General features: G+C 46.1%; 1 pseudogene; it reads left to right on the top strand.

Annotated features, from left to right (window-relative positions):
• The first annotated feature begins 9,787 nt into the window (after positions 1-9,787).
• Positions 9,788-10,601, top strand: LOC122552112 (cyclic AMP-responsive element-binding protein 1 pseudogene; annotated as a pseudogene).
• Positions 10,602-11,501: the final 900 nt, after the last annotated feature.

Here is an 11,501-nt window from a genome sequence, read left to right on the forward strand (position 1 = left end):
CTTTAAGTAACTCTCACATGCCCAATGTGGCATTGTCTGATGACAGCTTCTCCCAATTAACACTCCCTAGCTCCTTTCTAATACTGACATCATTTGCAATCCCACAATTTAGAAACATCACATTTATTCGTAGCTGCCTTAAGAAAAAACTTAAGTTGTGATCACTGTTTCCAGAATGGTCTCCCACTGAAAGGTCAGTCACCTGGCCAGGCTCATTCAGCAATATAAGGTCCACTATGGCCCCTCCCCCTTCTTTACATTACTATTTCAAGAAACCCTCTTGGATACACTTAACAAACTCTGTACCGTCTCAGCCTCTTCCTCTAAAATAGTGCCAGCAAATGGTGGGGAAGTTAAAATCACTTTGAGAACTCTGTTGTTATTGCCGCTTTCCATAATCTGCTGAGATATTTGTACCTCGAGGTATCGTTGGCAGATTGAGGGTCCTATAGTATAATCCCATCAACTGCATCCTTCTTATCCACGTTGCCTCAGTGGACGAGCGCCTCCAGTATGTCTTGAGTGCAGACATAACATTCACCCGATTGGTAATGCAACTCCTCCACCTCTTTTACCCTCCTTTCCATCTCGTCTGAAACAATCAAACCCTGGAATATTGAGCAGCCAGTCCTGTCCTTCTCCGAACCAAATCTCTGGACTGGTCATAATATCAGATCTGAGCTTAACTACCTTAGCTATGTTGCGCATTGTGTTGAAATTAACACAATCAGTCCATTTGTACTATGGTGTTCATTTCTCTGTATTTCCTTTCTGATTGACTCGTATACATCTTCCGACCTTCCTTACCCCCCACGTGCTGCCCTGCTGCTGTGATTCCCAGGACCTTGCCATTCTAGGTTAACCCCTTCCCTTGTACCAGGAGCGAGCCTCCCTGTGAGGATATCAGTTCCCCTCTAGTTCAGGTCACCCCTGCTCTAGAAGAGGTCCCAATGATTCAAGATCCTGAAACTCTCCCCCTGTACCAGCTCTTCAGCCATGCATTCATCTCTGCCATCTTTCAATTCCTTGTCTCACAAGCACATGGGATTGGTGGTGATGCAGCGATTACTACCCTCAAGGTCCTGCTTTTCAGTCGTTCCCTACTTCCTGTGATTACTCCTCAGGATCTCATCCCTCTTTCAACCCGAGTCGTTGGTAGAAATGTGCACCATGACCTCTGGCCTCCCATTCTCCCAATTCCGAATTTCAAGCAAATGCTCAGAGATGTCCTTGACCCTGGCACCAGGGATACAACACCACATCCTGGAGTCTTGGACGCAGCCACAGTAACACCTGTCTGTGCCCCAACTCGTCTCTCCTCCCCTTTTCGCTCCCTTGGATTTTGCCCGACCTTGTTCTACAGCAGAGTCAGTTTCGAGTCACAGAGTCCTACAGCACAGAGAGAGGCCCTAGGGGCCAGACTGATACCTGGCAACCACAATGTCCATCCATGGCAACCCTATTTCCCTGCCCATGCCCCATATCCTGCTAATCCTTTCCTATCCATATCTTTGTCCAAATGCCTTTTAAATGTTGTTAATGTACCTGCCTCAGCCACTTCCACGGACAGCTCATTCCGTATGAGAATCAGCATCTGTGTAAAAAAGTTGCTGCTAACGTTTCCTTTTATTCTTTCCCCTCTAACCTTAAACTGATGCCCTCTAGTCCTCAATTCTTCAACCCTGGGAAAAGACTGAATGCATTCACCCTATCCATGCCTCTCAAGATCATATACATTTCTATAAGATCTCCCTTATGTCTCCTGTGCTCTGAAGAAAAATGTCCCAGCTTGTCCAACCTCTCCCGATAACTCAGGCCATTGAGTTGTGGTGCTATAGACCTGGCTACCGCTGTGCTACTCCCCTGAGAAGCTATCCCCAATAATACACCAGCTCTCTCTCCTTACACATCCCACATCCAACCCCATCTTTGTCCGCTGCACGATCCTCAGTGTCTTGCTCTTGCTCCAACCCAACCACGCGGACACCCACCTACCTGATGGAACGTGGATGCTTTTACAGGACAAGATCATGGGTGTTTTTAAACGCAATGAATGGAATTCTGAAATTATATTTGGACTGAATGTAATGTAGAGCTGCGTGAAATGGAGGTGGATGATTTACGTGACTTGCTGTAAGGATACTGACAGTAGAATCTGAGGTGAACATGAATATATGGAGGCAGAATGTAGGAGACAAGCTGGGACTGTATTGGAGTAGTCATGGTAAGAGGGAACAAATGCTGGATGGAGGGTTTCAGCAGCTGACGGCCTGACACTGAGGTGAGCCATCGGAAACTGAGCAAGTGGCCACCCTCCAATAGGACAGAGAAACTGATCCATCAGCCTGAAACTGACTGAACACGTGGCTGTCAATGAATCTAATACAAGTGAATGGAAACATTGCTCAGAGCCTGTTTCTGAAACATTCAACACAACCAGGAAATGGAAAGTGAATAATGAAATGAAAACAAGGCCACTGCTCTGTTAGAGTCAAAATCATTCAATGTTCAGTCACTGAATGTTCTAATCTGCAGAACGGAATCTCCCAGAATCACAGCAGAAGGAGAAAACAAGCTTGGTAGAGACAGAATGAAGCCACCGCCTGCATCAAAACAGCTCAGAACAAAGAGGCTGAATTCTCAACCAACTGACAAGCAGTCCAGATACAATTAGAGTTACAGACCGAGTTCAGAATTATTCAGGAAACAGATTTACCAGATACACTGGTCGGTGTTGTGTGCCATAAATCCATGAAATAGCTTTGTGATGTGCCATTTTTTTCATTAAGAAATGATTATTTGTTTTCGCCAAGAAGAGCGGATGTGTAGTTCACTGATCACGAGATTTACAGACAAAGGGAACCTGATCAAGGAGTCACAGGTCAATTACACTGTTAGTGACAGTCCATCGCACACAACAACAACCTGTTACACAGAGAACAGAACAGATTCTAGTTTAACAGAGACACTCTCACAATGACCATCTGCTGCTTTAATAAAAATGTTACCTGTTTGATGAAAATAAATATATCACCAATACAGAGAGACTTTTATACTGCCCAGTATAACTGCGGAGTTTTTAACCAATTCAGTGATCACTGTTTCTATGTATTTTGAAGCTATTTTGAGCAGTGTGTGTATCGTAGGTCAGTGTGGACTTGATGGACCAAGGGCCTGTTTCCACACTGGAGGGATACTATTCAATACAATTGTCAACCTGTCCCACAGCAGGATGGGGAACGCCCGAGGGGAGTTTGTACCGGGAAATGGTCATGTCCCACAGCAGGATGGGCAAGGCCTTGGACAAGTCTGGACCCGGGATGGGTAATGTCCGAGGGAAATCTGTGCAATGGAGGCATTGTGTCCCAGGTTAGGGTGGGTGAGGTCGGACGGGAAACTGTACAGGGGAGAGTGTGTCCACAGCAGGATGGGTAAGACCCGAGGGGAGTCGGTACTGGGGACGGGTTGTATCCCACAGCAGGATAGGTAAGGCCCCAGGGGAGATTGCACCAGGGAGGTGTTGTGTCCCACAGCAGAATGGGTAAGACCTGAGGGGAGTCCAAAGCATAGAGGGGTTGTGTCCCTCAGCAGGATGGGTAAGGGCCAAGGGGAATCTGTACCGGGGAGGGATTGTGTCACACAGCCTGATGAGTAAGGCCGAGGGGAGTCTGTACCGGGGCGGGGTTGTGTCGCACAGCAGGATGAGTAAGGCCGAGGGGAGTCTGTACCGGGGAGGGGTTGTGTGTCTCAGCAGGATGGGTAAGGGGTCTGTGTCCAACAGCAGGATTGGTAAGGCCTAAGGTGAGTTGTACCGTGGAGGGAATATGTCCCAAGCAGGATGGGTAAGGGCCAAGGGCAGATTGCACCAGGGAGGGGTTGTGCCCCACAGCAGGATGGTTAAGGCCAGTCGAGAGTCTGTAATGGGGAGAGGTTGTGCCTCACAGCAGGAAGGGTGAGGCCCAAGGGAAGTCTGTATCGGAGAGGGTATGCGACCCAAAACAGGACAGGTAAGGCTCAAATGTAGACTGTACCAGGGAGGGGTTTGTGTCCCGCAGCCAGACGGTTAAAGCCCGAGGGGAGTCTGTACTTCGGAGGAAACGTGTCCCACAGCTGGATGGGTAAGGCCCGAGGAGAGTCTGCAACGGGGAGGTGTTGTGTCTCACAGTAGGATGGGTAAGGCCAAAGGGGAGTCTGTTCCTGGCAGGGGTTGTGTCCAACAGCAGGATGGGGAAGGCCCGAGGGGAGTCTGTATCGGGGATGGGTCGTGTTGCACTGCAGGATGGTTAAGGCCAGAGGGTAATCTGTACCAGGGAGGGTATGCGTCCCAAAGTAGAATGGGTAAGGCTCAATGGTAGACTGTACCGGGGAGGAGTTCGGTCCCACAGCAAGATGGGTAAGGCCTGAGGACAGTCTGTACTGGGGATGGAATGTGATCCACAGCAGGATGGGTAAGGCCAGATGGAAAACTGTACCCAAGTGGGGTTGTGTCCAACAGCAGGGTGGGCAAGGCTCAATATTAGACTTTACCAGGGAGGAGTTCAGTCCCACAGCAGGATGGGTAAAGCCTAAGGGGAGTCTGTATCAGGGAGCTGTTGTGTCCCACAGCAGAATGGGTAAGGCCCGAAGAAAGTCTGTACCGGGGAGGGGTTCAGTCCCATAGCAGAATGGGTAAGGGCCGAGGGCCATCTGTACCGGTGAGTTATTGTGTCCCACTTCAGGATGGTTAAGGCCTAAAGCGCAGTCTGCACCGGGGATGGGTTGTGTCCCACAGCAGGATGGGTATGTCCCAAGAGGAGTCCGTACCGGGGTGGTGTTGTGTCCCACTTCAGGATGGGTAAGGCCCGAAAGATTCAGTACTGAGCGGTATTGTTTCCCACAGCAGGCTAGGTAAGCCCGAGGGGAACCTGTACCAGTGAGGGGTTGTGTCCCACGGCAGGATGGGTAATGCCCAAGTGGAGTCGATGTTGGGGAGGCGTTGTGTCCCACAGTAGAATGGGTAAGGCCTGAGGAGTGACCAAGAGCAAAGATTTACTTAGGGAGCTGAGGGGCAACATTTTCCACAGAGGACGGTTCATACATGGAATGGACTGCCAGTGGCGCATGGGAGAAACAAGAACAATTACAACATGGGAAAGACATTTGGGCAGGAACATGGAGGGGGGAAGGTTTGAAGGGCCATGGGCTAAACGCAGGGAAATGCAACTCATTCAGTTCAGGAAACCTGGTCAGCATTGATGACTTCGGCCAGAGAGTCATGCAGCACAGAAACAGAACCCAAGTCTTGTGTTATTGGGGGAGTGGACTATCGTGACAAGGCATGTTGTCGAGACCGAAGTAAGTTAGAGAGATATGAATGGTTGTATGGACTGGAGCAGGTTTCAAATGTGTGAAGTGATTGGTAAGAGGGGAGGAAAGTGCAGAGATAGGAACTGTTTTTGGCATTAGAATGATTGAAGACACTGATCCACAAGACAAGTCATACATACAGTGTGGGAGATGGAACATTCCCAGACAGCATTCCGACACTCTCGTGGAAGGCCTGCTTTCCCCTCTTTTGTACTGATGCTCAATAAGACAGCACAGGCTTGGATTGATAACTGTGACACTCCTGATGTTGTCTTAGTACAGCAAAACTTGCAGTAAAGGCGGTCACTGAACCTGGTGTGTCTTTGTACTGTGCTCCCCCTCCAGCACTGTAGCTATGCCATGTCCTGTTAGCTGATGTTTGCATCCCTCTGCTCTGTGCACTGACAGTGATCTTACCTCACTGCAGGATTTATTGAAGGCTCCAGATCTCCCTGCCCTGTGTCTCTCTGGCTGACAAACCATCTTCAATGAGGGATGGATGAGACACCCAGGAGCTGGGAAGTGTATTATGTCAGGACCTTCCTGAGTACCGATAGACAGATAGACAGAATGTGAAATTAGACTGATGCAGTGAGGGCTACACATGTCAAATGACACTGAGTCCCACAGAAACCTGGAACATCCCAGTGTCCATCGTCTATCTGGAGTGGAGAATTCTGTTTGCTCAGGATCTGGAGTAGCTGCAAGGGCGAGGGACACTGTCAGAGGCAACAATTAGACCCACACAGTGAGGGATACCACATGGAGAGATACTGAGTGATATAACCAGAGTGCCAGATCAAACAATTGTGCAGGAAGAAAGGGTTTTGATTCATGTTGCATTGGGATGCGCAACCTGTGAGCAGGCGAATAGATAGCCTAGGGGCATTATTGTGAGACAATTTATCCAGAAACGCAGCAAATTTGCTCTGGACACTGGCTCAAATCCCACAATTGCAAATGATTGATTGTGAATTAAATGCTTCAAAATAGATGGAATTAAAAACTTGTAAGTGAGTATTAAACAATTGCTGATGTTAAGAAAAATCCACCAAGTGCATTCATGTTTTTAGTGAAGTAATCTAAGGTGGGTCTTTCCTCCGATTGTCCGAGACCTCGGTAGCCCCGCCCTCCTGCACATGGACCTTCTCAAGATGGCGGCTCTGAGGCCCGCGCTCCCTCTTCCCTCAAACAAATGGCAGCCGTGACCATCCTTATCCGGGCCTGGAGGGTCTTTTTCGGGTTTTTTTCACCTATATCCGCGTCTTGTGCATTCTCTCCGCTCCTTTCTCCCAGCGAGTCTCCCACACGCCGCTTTCTGAAACCGATCATAGCCGCACCCGGAGAAAGCTGCTCCATGTCTCGCCGTGTCCTGGTTAATGTGACACTGCGCATGCCCTTCATAGAAACCAAACTGCGCGTGCGTCGGAGGTTATCAGTGACTTTATACAGAATAATCATAACTGCACAGACTCACGGGAGAAATATTAGACATTAATTATTGCTCTGTCGAGTTACAGTCATTGAGATGGTTAATATGCAAATACATTGTTCGGTCCAACTTAAACATACAGGTCAGATATGTAAATTACCAATCGTTCTGGGTGTTTGAAAATAAGTTTGTTACTCGAGTTGTGTAAATCGATTGGAAATATGTACATTATCAGATTTATATCTTAACTATTTCTTTCAAACCTCATATTGTTTTATGAGAGGGGTTTAATGCTCCACTTTCTCGTGACAATGACCAATCCTGCAAAGCAGTTTGCTTTCTGACCAATCCTGAAGTGTTCATTCTATAGGATGCATTGGCCCCACTCTGCACTCACCCTGGTTGGAGGATCGGCCGCTGCTCGGTCCTCCAGTTCCTCCCCTTCCTCCCAATTGCAGAGTTGATTCAGGTGCGACTCAACAGCTAAGCAACAGAAACATTCAAGGACAAGGGAAGTTGGAGTCGATGCCTTATGATGCACTGAAAATATCCCGAATCCTGGACCGAGAGGCTGGCGTTCAATTCACAGATGGTGCAGGTGTGTGTAAAAACAACTCTGGATTGGTTCATGAGGGAAAACAAAGGAAGTCAGGAACCGAGTAAAAACAATAGAAAACGCATACAATGTGGTGATGCTCTCAATACTCCGATGATTTTAATGTTTACCAAGTGTTTCAGGGTCCCAATACAGTCTGTTCCACTCCTCCTTGTGCGCATATACCACGATTGTGGGGTAAAGTGTTGTGGTGGGATATAAAGGTGCTTTTCTGGAACTCCCTCGGTTTTGGAGTTGAAGATAGATGAGAAGGAGTAGGGTTTTGTACGGAGTTACCTGTTCCCCTCCTGTTGCAGCATCTCATTATTGCCCTGACTCTACCTCCTACATGTTTAGTAGAGATCACTGTCATTTCGCAAGCCCACAATACAAGATCCATCACTCTGTTTAAGACAGCAGAAATCTCTTTCGCACTATAGTCATGACATGCATGGACCTGTTGCAGTGCTTCAAACTCCATGAGGCAGCCATACTCTCTGTGACAGACAGACTGAGTTTGGAAACTCCTCTGTCCTTAAGACTTTATGCACTGCTTGCTGACTTCCATTTCCCCTTTGCACGTTTCCTTTCCAACCCACCCCACCTGCATCACTCCACAGTTGGAGCTGTCAAGGCCAGAAGTCTGGAGAATAGCCTCCCTAACCTTCTCTATCCTCCTTTTAAGATGTATTTTAAAATTATTCTCCTTAATCAACGTTTTGATCATCCATGAAGCACCTTAGGAGATTTGCCATTGTGAAAGATTCCATACAATGCAAGTAGTTGTTGTTATTGCCATACATTAGGAGAAACAGGAATTATGCATTCAAAATTCTAACAAGAAAGTCACTGATAGGCGTAATGAATAGGCCATCAAATAATTACTTCACATTGGCATGGGCAATAAACAAATAAATAACTAATGCCTGTAAAAATGGTACAGCTATGATCGTGGGTGATTCTAATCTACATGTAGATTGGTCAAACCAGATCAGTTAAGGTAGCCTTGAGGAGTTCATTAAGTGTATCCATGATAATTTTCTTGAACAGTATGAAATGGAACTGACAAGGGAGCAAGCTGTCCAAGATCTGGCCCTGTGCAATGAGGCAGGAATAATTATTGACTTCAGAGTTACGGATCCCCTGGGAAGAAGCGATCACCATATGGTTGAATTAGAATACATATAGAGAGTGTGAAGATAAAATCTAATAACTGGTTCCTGTACTTGAACATTGGGAACTACAATAGAATGAGAGAGAATCTGGATAAAGTAGACTGTAAACAAAAATTTTAAGGTGGGAAGTTGTTAAGCATTGGAAGATTTTCAAATACATTTTCCAAAGTGCTCAGCAAAGGTATATTCCAGTGAAAAGGAAAGACTGTACGAAAGGCATATTAGGCAATGGGTATCTGAGGAAAGTGATCAAATTAGACCATAAGACCAAAAGACATAGGAGTGGAAGTAAGGCCATTCGGCCCATCGAGTGCACAACGCCATTTAATCATGGCTGATGGGCATTTCAACTTCACTTATCCGCATTCTCCCTGTAGCACTTAATTCCATGTGACATCAAGAATTTATCAATCTCTTCCTTGAAGACATTTAGCGTCCCAGCATCCAATGCACTCCGTGGCAATGAATTCCACAGGCCCACCACTCTCTGGCTAAAGAAATGTCTCCGCACTTCTTATCTGAATTTACCCCCTCTAATTCTAAGGCTATGCCCACTGGTCCTAGTCTCCTCGCCTAATGAAAACAATTTCCTAGCGTCCACCCTTTCCATGTATTATCTTGTAAGTTTCTATTAAATCTCCCTTTAAGCTTCTAAACTCCAATGCATACAATCCCAGGATCCTCAGCCGTTCCTCGTATGTTAGACCTACCAATTCAGGGATCATCCGTGTGAATCTCCGCTGGACACGCTCCAGTGCCAGCATGTCCTTCCTGAGGTGTGGGGACCAAAATTGGATATAGTACTCCAAATGGGGCCTAACCAGAGCTTTTTAAAGTCTCAGTAGCAAATCGGAGCTTTTATATTCCAACCCTCTTGAGATAAATGACAACATTGCAGTCGCTTTCTTAATCACGGATTGAACCTGCATGTTTATCTTTAGAGAATCGTCTACTAGCACTCCCAGATCCCTTTGTACTTTGCTTTATGAATGTTCTCACCGTTTAGAAAATAGTCCATGCTTGTATTCTTTTTTTTTTCCGAAGTGTATTACCTCGCATTTGCTCACATTGAATTCCATCAGCCATTTCCTGGACCACTCTTCCAAACTGTCTAGGTCCTTCTCCAGCCTCCCCACTTCCTCAGTCCTACCTGCCTGTCCACCTAACTTCGTATCATCAGCAAACTTCGTTAGAATGCCCCCAGTCCCTTCATCTAGATCATAAATATATAATGTGACCATGCAGGTAACCATGCCTGGGATCCAATCAACAAGTCCAGCAGTAACTTTAGTGCAATTGCCGAATGGGCAGACTGTTCAAGTCCAAGGAGTTATCCAAGCAGCTCAGTCCTCAGTCATACAGTCCCCACAATTTCAGACTGTTCAGATCTCTACTATAACTGAAAGTGAGGACTCCCAGGAATCTGTGGATAGCATGACTGATTCTCAAACGTAGAGAAATTCTATCGAGACGGCCTTCGTACAGGAAAATCCTGAATGAACATTCTTCTAATCCCCCTGGTGTGCCAAGAAATCAATGAGGAGAAATCAGAAGAAGAGTCTGTCTCAATCATTACTACAATGACGATGCAGACACCCATCTATCAGATTAGCAGCGGACAATACATTGCTATCACACAGGGGGGAGCAATTCAGCTGGCCAACAATAGTACAGATGGGCTACAAGGACTCCAGACACTAACAATGACAAACGCAGCTATAGCCAAGGTTAGAGTAACCATTATACAGTATGCACAGAGCCCTGATGGACAGCAAATCTTTGTGCCGGGCAGCCAAGTGCTTGTACAAGGTGCTGCTGAAGATGTCCAAACCTATCAGATCCGTACAACTCCTAACTCCACTGCTGGCCAGGGAATGGTTATGGCATCTTCAACAGTCCTGCAAAGTCAGCCACAGAATGCCGAAGAGACCACTCGTAAACGTGAAATCCACCTCATGAAAAACAGGGAAACAGCTCGAGAGTGCCGTCGCAAGAAGAAAGAGTATGTGAAATGCTTGGAGAATTGGGTTGCTGTTCTGGAAAATCCAATTGAAAGAGAGGGCATTCAAAGTGGCCAAAAACAGCATGAAACTAGAACTGGGAAAACATTAAAGGTCAACCGAAAGCCACAAAAGAGCTATAAAGAAAAGTAATATAGAACATGAGAAAAATAAACTAGCACAGACTATATAGACAGAGAGCAAAAGTTTATATAAATATATATAACGAGACAAGAATGGCTAAAGTAAATGTTGGTCCTTTGGAAAATGAGAAGAAGCATTTAGTTTTGGGATATTACAGTGGAGGATTTAACTATCTTTCCAGTAACTAGCAAAGAGACAAAGGCAGGTGAGGATTTGGAAACTATCATTATTACAGAACAGCTAGTTTTCGACTGTTTGGAGGTAATTGAGCTAACGATAGAAACGTCTCCTGACCTTGGTGGAATGCATCCCATGGTACTAAAAGAGATGCCAGGAAAAATAGCAAATGCACTGGCAGTAATTTTCCAAAATTCACTGGCCTTTGTCACTGTCCCAGCAGATTGGAAAACAGCAAAAGTGACACCACTGTTTTAAAAAGAAGGTGGACAAAAAGTGGGGAATTATATACCAGTTAGTTTATTTTCTGGGAAAGATGCTTGGGTCTATTATCAAGGAAGAAATGGCAGGGAATCTCGATAGAAATTGTCCCATTATACAGACACAGCATGGGTTCATGAAGGGCAGGTCATGCTTGACCAATCTTTTTGAATTCTATGAAGACATTTCGAACAAGGTGGACAACGGGGACCCAGTGGATGTGGTATAAATGGATTTCCAAAAGACAACAACAAGTTGCTGTGCAAGAGACTGTTGCATAATATAAGGGTGCATGGCGTTAGGGGTAGTGCATTAACATGGATAGAAGATTGGTTGGCTAATAGGAAGCAAAGTGCGGGGATAAATGAGTA

This window comes from Chiloscyllium plagiosum, unplaced genomic scaffold, assembly GCF_037043375.1.
Source record: "Chiloscyllium plagiosum isolate Xiang-an unplaced genomic scaffold, Cpla_swu_hap1 HiC_scaffold_33, whole genome shotgun sequence".
In the NCBI taxonomy this organism is placed as follows: domain Eukaryota; kingdom Metazoa; phylum Chordata; class Chondrichthyes; order Orectolobiformes; family Hemiscylliidae; genus Chiloscyllium; species Chiloscyllium plagiosum.